The sequence below is a fragment of the Octodon degus genome, unplaced genomic scaffold, assembly GCF_000260255.1.
Source record: "Octodon degus isolate 3935 unplaced genomic scaffold, OctDeg1.0 scaffold00207, whole genome shotgun sequence".
In the NCBI taxonomy this organism is placed as follows: Eukaryota; Metazoa; Chordata; class Mammalia; order Rodentia; family Octodontidae; genus Octodon; species Octodon degus.
In genome coordinates, this window is record NW_004524783.1 from 191660 (window position 1) to 202057 (window position 10398).

General features: G+C 39.7%; 1 pseudogene; it reads left to right on the plus strand.

The window, feature by feature from the left end:
* The first annotated feature begins 4531 nt into the window (after nucleotides 1–4531).
* LOC111813632 lies at nucleotides 4532–10019 on the plus strand (annotated as a pseudogene).
* The last annotated feature ends 379 nt before the right edge of the window (nucleotides 10020–10398 follow it).

Sequence of the window (10398 nt, forward strand, 5' to 3'; positions counted from 1 at the left end):
GAACTCAATATCTCATGTTTACTAAGCACCGTGTTACTATTGAGCTACATCTCTAGCCCTTTCTATTATGATGAGACATTGCTTCACTAAATATCCTAGGCTACCTGGAAAAGGAGAGCTTCCTGCCCCAGCTTGCCGAGCAGCTGAGATTTCAGGCATCTGCTACTGCAACTGGCTTATTTTATTAAATCTTTTAAACATAACAGTAGTCATACCACTATATGTTAATATAAGAAAATATTTTATGATAAATCTTTGAAGATAAGATTTTGAACAGTATCATTGCAAATATTGCAAGAATATTTTTGTGGGGGGAATTACCCACTCAGGCCCCCCTCCTGTCCCTCTCTTGCTTGGACAGGAGCTTTCTTTCTCTCAATAAATATATTCTGCTCATAAAAAAAAGAATATTTTTGTGAAAAACTAAAACAAAATTTCATGGCAAAGTAATAAAAGACAAACAATAGTCAACACACTGTGTGTTGTTTTCAAAGCAGAGTATAATATATAAACAAAAAGATTTTTACAAAGAAAAAACAGACAACAAAACCCTTTCTAGTGAACTAAGGTAAACTGTAGTATAAATTAATCAAATCAGTATTAAAACATGCTGCTACAAACTACCTGCTCCATTGTTCCAAAAACATTGCAAGAATATTTCTAAAGAGAATTTAATAAGTAAAAAAAAAGGAATGATACAGAATTCCACCAAACAAATGATAGCAATTCAACAATGGTTGTTATGTTGCACATTGTTGTCTTCAAATTAGTTGTTCAGATTACCAGATATGAGCATGACAAATTGGCCAAAAAAGTTTAAAAGAAGAAAAAAGAAATTCAAGCATCGTTCCTTTCAACAGAGCAACGGAAACCAGCAGTACGGTTACCCAAGCTATCCTACGCATACGCATGTATTCTTTCCTTCCTTCTTTCCTTTTCGCCTATCCCGCATCCAGGTTGTTCCTTTCCTTTAAACAGTTTCTTTCACTTTCACAGGATCTGTTTTTGCAAGTTTCTTCATTGTCTGCTTCAAAAGAAGACAGCTCGATTCTTACATGTGGCTATGTATTCAATATCTTTTGAGATATTACATTTTTAAAGAATATATAGAATGTATATACAGCATATTTTAAAAAAATCTAAACTTGTGTACACGCATGTGCAAAGCAACAGACTATTTCCCAAGCTGTTTCAAATCATTGGCACTGCAGTAAAATTCAATTTATTGCAGTTTCTAAAGATTACATGGAGCTACTATATTTTAAATTACTACATACTACCAAATGCCACTTCCTTTAATTGTATCACCACCTTATCAGTGAAGTATATGTGCTAAAGCTTGCACTGACACTAGTGAACCCAACCACGGTTGTGTGAAAACTCCAATTTGGCACTAGCTAAAAGCACCAGCCTTTGGTTTCCTTAAAGTGCCAGGCTCACATGATGCCCTTTTGAGGAAACACTTTACTAGATATTCAAATCTGAAAACATAGTGTATCCGCCAGTCATTCTTTTAGGGTAGAATAGAAAAAGATATTTCAGCTTACAATTCAATAAGCACTCAACTGCTCTTCCTTGAGAAACTATCATACATCATAGTTGGGATATTTAAAAAGATGCTGAAGCTAAGATTTAATAAACTACAATCAGTAATTTTCACTGTTTCCTCCAAAATATGTCCAAGTGACATCAGCAGTTTCTAAAACTGCTGTGACATGTGGCTGTGAGAAGCCTAATGTCTCCATCAACCTGACGCGCACTAAGGGCTCGCGCATTTTCACACCGCATCACCCCGGCACCTCCAGTGCACAAGCTTTAGGACAGCTTCATATTGGTAAGCAAGTGGTTCTCTTCTCTTTGCAGTCCCTCTTAAGGGACGTTGGCCATCTATGTAGCACACACGGGATATTCTAAGTTGCTCATACAGGACTTAGCAGCATGGGGTGAATTGCATTATTTGTGTGATGGAAAATTAGTATTCTGGTGTCTCTGAGTAAACGGGCATATAAAGTCACAGAGTACATGTTTGTGTGCCTGGAGTGGAACTCAGGACCATGTGCTTACCAGGCAGGCCCTGAGCTGCTAAGCCACATCGCTGGCCCCAGCCATATGGCTTTGACGGGCTAAGCCTGCCCTGGGTTCCAGGAACTGGCTCCACGTATAGTACTGAACTGCTACCTCACTTTATATTCATGATTAAGTGCTCAATTCCTTTTCTCAGCGGGACCTTATTGAAGCTATGTAGACATAATTTTATGTTCTTAATATTTTTTAAATGGCTTAACAACAGCAACCATGACAAAAGACAGAGGGCATAGTATAAAATTTCATACATAGGATAAGATGTCCCCTGAGCTGTTTAAATGTATTCAAACAAGGAAATCAATATTCTGAACAAGAGAATTTTTGCTGTTATAGCCACAGTCCCTGTTACCAGCTTGGCGATGCGGTGTTATTAATAGACTATAATAGTCACCAAAAAAAATTAAATCACAGAAAGGCCTGATAGAATTTTTGCAATATAGAAAGAGAAGACATATATATTTCTAATTTTCAAGTGTAATAATTATAATAACTATATAACATTATATAGGCACACTCAAGTATAAACACAACTAATTATATATGTATACATGAATCCACATATACAATTAAATTTAATATATAAATTATAATCAATTTTATGTATGCATAAATGCAACTGTATTATGTGAGATACATAAAATCACCATTTAGCTTTTATCTGCTACACATGCATACATATAGGAATATAAATTACATGTATGCATATGTTTATACGGCTATTTATACAAAATATTTATATAATTTGGAATAATAATAATATAAATAATATAAGCCTATCTCTTAAACTTTGGATGATATCTAGTTTTAAAATGATATCTATTTTTAAAATATTTTAAATATATTGTATAAATATTTCTTACAACTTATTTTGCCATCTGATTATTTAAAATCTAGAACAATTTCATTTTGCTAGACCTAATAAACTGGAAAGTTTCCATACTGCCAAGTTTGCCCTACAGTTTCTAGAATTATCGTTTTCATATGCAAGTATTGGCATTTATTAAAAGATTTCACAAAGTGGTCATGGAATGAAGCTATTCACCTTAACTATATTTAATGTTTTGCTTATTAAAAATGAAGAATATAGAGCCAGCCAGATAGCTCAAGGGATTAAAGCACCTGCTTAGGCAGACACAGGGACCAGGGTTTAATCCCCAGCATGCCATGCAAGGCCCACCCCCAGGGCAGGCTGAGATGGTGATTGAGACTGGGCATGGTGGCACATGCCTGTAATCCCAGCACTTGGAAGGCTGAAAACAGGAGAATCACTACAATTCTGATCTGTGTAGTGAGACCCTGTAGACCCTGTACTAAATACTTAAAAAAAAAAATTTAGAATGAAAAATATAAAGATATAACATTGGGCACCATGAAACTATTTTCTGAAACATAACCTATATAATTTCAGTACCACTGAAATCCTCCATTTAAAAATTCCTGTGGCAATCTTTCCTAAAGGAGTGTTAGTCACATTTCCGAGCAGAGCAAAAGTGACCGATAAGTGGCCTGCAACACTGGGCTCCCAGGTCATGTCAGAGTCAATACCATTTCTCCAGAACCTGCCATTGGCCTCACACAGCCTGGCAACTGCTATATACCACCTCAACATGTCCCAGGTGAATTTGTGCAGTGACATTTCTGTGGCGTGTCTCCTTGCATGGAGCTGGTCTAATACGAAATTCTGTGTTTTCTGTATAACAAAATAGAATATGCAGATACATATCTTAGAAACTTGTATGCTTGATTTTCTTCAGTGTGTCCACAAATGCTTATTCACCAACTAATCAAATATCAGTGCTCTGAGAGTTTGTGTTAAAGATGCTAGAGGACTCTGAGAATATTTAGACAAGTACAAGGTACACATGCACTAAGTAATATAAGATAACACAGAACTGCCCTCCCTAGTGATACTGTCTTTCAGTTCCTACAGTAAATTGATGAGAAAATTTGATTTTCATGCAAATATGGAAGAAAAGAGAATAGTTGTTGATTAATTTATCAGTACACCCTTTACACAGTCTCCATTTTGCTCAAATGATCCACTTCTTGGGATTCTCAAAATAGATTCTCCCTACACCAATGAATTGGAAGGAAAAGTTTTCCTTTCTTTTCATACACATTTGGAAATAATGCTTACTCAGCTACACTCAAGAGCAAACCTGTCAGTCAAATTAGAACAAAAAGAAAAGATCGCCCACTCAACTACTAATTGCAGAATTAAGCTAATTTATACAATATAACAATAAATGTCTTCAGCCGTCACTCTTGCTTCTATTCCACTGTGCATTCTCCACAAGGTACAACACTCTCTTTCCTTAACTTTCTGCATGCTCCTGAGGTAACTTTTTTCCTTCCGTGTTATGTGAGTTTGCGCTTTGTGCTCCACGGACCACTGCTCTCCCCTATACCACTTTCAAACGTAAGATCCAGCGCCTTTGAACAAATGATGACTGCGCCCTTGCTGCATGCCTGGTCTTTCCTGCTGCACCAGTTCTGCTATTTCTCCTCTGATGGGCCTGCGCCCACGCAGCAGTCTACCGGCCGCGAGTCAGCACAGCGCCAAAAATCCCAGAACCAACTGGACGAGCCGCTCCTAGGCTGTCTTCAGGTCTCTCTCCCTGGGTTGCCCGGGAACTTCTGATTTTTATTTTCCTGCGCAACAACCCTCCCCCAGTCAGCGCCTGTTGCGTCACTGTACCGCCCATGTAAGCTCCGCCCCATCCCGGTCCCATAAAACTGCCAACCACTGTCTCCACCTCGAGGCTCTCCGCTTCTCGTTTGCCCACCCTCCCACGCCTGGCAATAAAGGATTTCTTTGCTTTTGCACACTTCTCTTTCACCCCAAGGAAGGAACCCTACAGTCTCAGTCATTTTTCTCTGGACCACACTTCTGACTGGGAGAGTTCCAAGCAGACCCAGACGATAGCCATATCCGAAATTAGTGACGTGTTGAGGACTGGCTTATAGCTCTTACTTACCAGCATGACAGCACACCCAAAGGAAGATGATGCTTGTGCTGGTATTCATTTTTGGCTGCATAGCTCGTGTTAGTCATTAAAGGCTCACATATCCATCTCATAAAAGTTGTGTTTTTGATCAAGAAAACACTGAGGCAGCGGAGGCTTTACTCACTTTGTCTTACCAAGGCACTCAACCTCTAAGTGGCAATTGAAGTGCTTCTCATTTCTGCTATGCAAAGCCTGACATGAGCGGCATTACTTTAACATACTAAAAGATTTCTCTTAACATGATTGGAAGGATTTCTCTTTTAATGAGAAAAAAAAATGCCAATTAAATATTTCACCAATCTAAAAATAGCAATGTAGGGCTGGCCAAATAGCTCAGCAGATTAAAGCTCCTGCAATCAGGCACAAGGGTCAGGTGTTCGATCCCCAGGCCTACCATGCCAGCCTCGCCCCCGGGGCATGCTGAGATGGTGATTGAGATTGGGCGTGGTGGCATATGCCTGTAATCCCAGCACTTGGGGGGGCTGTAAACAGGCAGAGTACTAAAAATCTGACCTAGTATTGAGACCTGAACACCCTGCAGACCCTTCCCTAAAATATAAAAAAAAAAGCAATGTTTCTGCAATTTTTTCAGGCTTTCAACTTCTCTCTCCCTGCATAAAAGAGGAATAAAATACACAGTGTCAAGTTTTCCCTCCCTCTCCCAATTCTGTGATCTCTTTACTGTAAGATACATCCTGCTTCATTAAAAATGCATAAAAGTATACATTTCAGACAAAGCTTTAATCAATGTATCATATAAAAAACATGCCAGGGCTGGGGAGATAGCTCAGCAGTCTGAGCGCCTGCCTGGCAAGCACAAGGACCTGAGTTCGATCTCCAGTACTACATGCTGTGTGGCCCTATGCTGTGCTGACCACCAAAACTGGGTGTGTTGGTGCACACCTGTAATATCAGTGCCAGGGAAGCTGAGACAGGAGGATGGCCATGAATCTGAGCTGCATAGCAAGACGCTGTACAAAACAAATAAATATTTTTTAAACGTGACAATACATATGAAATAAATAAAAGATCAGCTTGAATCTCACAATAAACTTGTACAGAACATTTTATCTAAGAAAAGTAAAACAAAATTGCCTCAATTGACATTCTTCCCTTTTATAGGTAATCTACATAAGCAAGAAGATCATTAACATTGAGCATTTATAGTCTATGGTAAGCATAATTGTCTCCAAGTTCCACTAATTTTTCACAGAAAAAATACAGAGTAAGTTACCGGAAAAATCTTGGAATGCTAACCTAACAAAAATAGAAACACTGACACCACGGATAACAAGGCTAAGACTTCAGTACTCTCCACCAAAAAAAAAAAAAATACAGTACAATTTTAGATTGTCAATAGGTTGCTCTGAAAGCATTTGCAAGATGAGCAAACATTTCCAAGACATTTTTACTTGATAAACAAGCAACATCTGACAATACAAAGGTACATCATGTGGAACGTCATGCGATCACAACTGGCCAGTAGTTCTTTGCCCAGCCCCCCAAGTGTAGGGTTGTGGATGATTGTTTACTAACACCAAGAGGTTAATGTAGACTATCTTGTCATCAGAGAAAGAGCAGAAAAAGGCAGGGAACTCCCCCACTTCAAGTAAGATTATGGCAGGCTGGGAAGATAGTTCAGTAGAATGAGCACCTGCCTGGCAAGTGCAGAGTCCTGAGTTCAATCCCTGGTACCGAAGGAAAAAAAAAGAAGGAGAAGGAGAAAAAGATTATGGAAATACAAAAAATGTGAGAAATACTGCAAAATTTTGTGAAAAGTAACCACCCAAATAGGGAGGCTGAGACAGTATGAGTGATGAATTTGTTCAGCAACAATGTAATGTCACATTTTCACGAAATATGCAAAGCAAGTGTCTCTGGGTAGGTTCCTTGTTAAAGTCTCACAAAAAAGAAAAAGATTCCACTGAGCCAGGAGATAGCAATGGCTCTGTCAGTGACAGCAAAAGTCACGCCACACAGTGACCCCTCTCTCATCTCCCACATCTAGCCACAAAAGCTTTCAAAGGAAAGTGTAGCTTAATTTCTTTATTTTCCTGGTATTTTGTAGTTTATTTATTTTGTACTATCTTTCAGAATTCTACTCATTTCATATGAATATTTTCAGAATTTTATTCATTTCATATGAATATATGAATATTCATATCATATTATGATATGAATCATCTGGGTTTTCATCACTTCTTTTCTTTCTTTTTTTTTATGATACTGGGGATTGAATTCAGATCCTTGCGCTTTCCAGACTAGTGCTTATTCTACTGAGCTATCTCCCTGGCCCTTCATCATTTCTTATAGAGAAATTTGCTTTTATATACAAGTGTCCTAGAGCACCAGCATGTTTCTGGAATGAATTATGCTCACAGTCCAAGGGTTTGGTGTACACCATTTCCTTAAGGAACACTCATAAATGGCTGTGCCCCAAAATATACAAGGAGCACTTACCATGAACTTCCTGTAGGAACACTGTCGTGTTGCAGTCATTCAAAGCTGCAGGATGCCACAGACTCCATTACTTCTCCATGTTGGCCTCTCAAAATGAAACCTTCGCATTTTCTCAAGGCAAGTGTTGGACCATGAGATCCACATCACTCTTGGGCAATTTCTTTCTAAAGTCGAACCTGTGTTCACATCTGTTACCAGAAAAGATTAGTCATTCCTAACATTAAGGAACATGAGGACTATAATCTTCTAAGGGGGCAGGAAGCAAAGGAGAATGGAACATATTGGTGAAGCATAACAGGGAAGCATTTGTCATGACACTTAAATTTAGCCAGCTCTCCAAAAAATTTGCATCTTGGCCTTAGACTTTATTCAACATGGCACTTTATGGTATGTAGTTCAATAATAAATGAACATGGTAACTGCTTCTTTAGACTTCCTGAAATTTTGAACACATGTTAGAAACTTAATAAGACCAGAATGAATGAAAAACTGATAAACAACTGGGCATGTAATTGCTACAGAAAGATGAGTTTCTCCAACAAAAGCTAGCACAACCAATGGAGGTCATGTTCTGTTCACTGAGGGTGACCACATGCCTGAGCTGAGCAGATGAAGCCCATGACTGGCTCAAAGTAAGTCCTCCACTGTCTACCCCAAAACCTTCTCTTCCTACAGGACCTGAAACCTTAACCCCTAATCAACTTATTTGAGCCTCTCAGCCAAATTTTAAAATCTAAGAACTTTAGGACAAAGCTAACAGTGTCATAAACAGTAGCTGAATTTCATTGTCTCAGTAATGTGGAGGATCCTGAAAAGAAACAAATACACAAGCTTCAGTTATATGACATGTGTGCCAGAATTTGGAAAACCATATGCCTACTTTCTGGGTGCTGACCGGACTACATCTAGAACAAAACACTTTGAAAGCCCTGCTTTCAATAACGCTGTCAGATTACTGGAGAGATGAACAACTTCAAAAATGAACGATGGGAAATACATGATGTAAAATATTTCTAGGACGGCCTTGAGCATTTCCTGTATGTAACGCACCAGGAATGGTCTGCTTCCAGTCACAGGTCTTATACCTACTCCTTCCCAGGGGCAGAACATCCCCTTCCTCACCCCAGTCGGCACCCATCCGGCAACTATCTCAATGGAAGAAACCTCAAAGTGCAAGGACGGGACGCTTGGTTCATCACAGACCCTTTCTTGGGTCATGAATTTAGCCCCCAAAAGCCAGTTGCTTCTGAGATAAAATCTGGCGCTGCTTTTAACAAAAACTGGATATCTGCATCCAACTTGAATGTCCAGGCTCTCCTTCAGTTGTGGTAGGGCGACAGGTCAGTGCTGGTTCCTTGTTTTGGGCATGTATTACATAAATAATTCTCAAAAAGAAAAGTGAAATAATGAACGAGAAGGATGGGTTTGGCGTGACGTCCTCCTTGTTCCCCAGACAAGACTACATGGGCTCCTCCCTTTGTAAGAAACTGCTTTCTAATACGCGTTTGCTCAATATTGAATAGGGAGAAATGCCATATAAGAATTCCAAAATCAGCAGTGCAAATAAAAATAAAAGCCTTCAACCAAAATAGCCTGCAATAAAAGAAAGGCAAATAAACAATAAGACAGTGATTTGGTGAAATATCATCTGCTCACTTAAAATAATTATAAAGAATCTGGGTTGATATATTTAGATGAATGGCAAGCTGTGCAATGGAGCCGCATTAAGTAAATAATGTTTGCCTGTGAAGAGTGGCTAAAAGAGAATTCAGATTAAAACAATTAGATTAGATTAAACCATTTTCTGACTTAATTTGATTAGCTTAGATTAGATTGAATTGGATTAGATTAGGCAGCATGATCTAGTTCTACCACCAAGGCTGTGATGAATTACAGCAATTCATCAAAATTCATTGCGCTAGATTTCAGAAATACAAAAAAATGCAAGGAATATTCATCTTTTCTCATTGAACTTTAAAGTCTTTGCAAGTAAAGAAAGAATTATGAATAAACAGGCAGTCATATCGCAGTTTAGTAAGATTAGTGACACAAACTAACACATCTGGAGTGCTAACAGTGCACGTGCAAGCTCTCGGGTGGAATCCTTAGACAGCTGGCGCAGCAGTGTCCAGAGCATCCTCTTGGCCTCAACCATGGCTTATCTTCACGCTGAACCTGGGCAAAGACAGCGACAGCCTGTGCCTGCACTTCAGCCCTCCTTCAGCATGCCTGGGGACATCAACACCACCCTGTGCAACAGCAAGGAAGTGGTGCCTGAGGGCGGAGCACCATGAGCCCGCCTTCCCCTTCCAGCCTGGAGCATCGTGGAGGCCTGCTTCTCCTTCGACCAGGCCGACCTGACCAGATGGGCACCAACTCGAGTTCCCCAACCGGCTCAGCCTGGAGGCCACCAATTACTTGGCAGCTGGTGGTGACTTCAGGATCAAGTGTGTGGCCTCTGAGTGAACCTCCCAGTCCACGGCCACCAATAAAGGCAGCTGCCTCTGCTCCCTCTGAAAAAACAAATAGATAAATAAAAATAAAAAATAAAAGTGCACGTACAAAAACTCTCTGAAATACTCTAGAGTGACATGCTGAGAGAAAAGAAGCAAGATTTCAAAGTCAGGACACATGCCTGAAGTCTTCACAGTGAACAGGCACTATTCAGGACGGGAGACGGCTGGTGGATGCTTGGGGCTGGGCAGGAGGCACAGGAGACGCGCTCTGGGTGCTGAGATCTTGGAGGACTCCCGGGGATTTTTGTTCTTCCAGACAGCCAGGCCTTTGTCCAAGGCACAAACACATAATATAAGGGTCATTCTGATGTCCTACAGAAAAAGGTTTG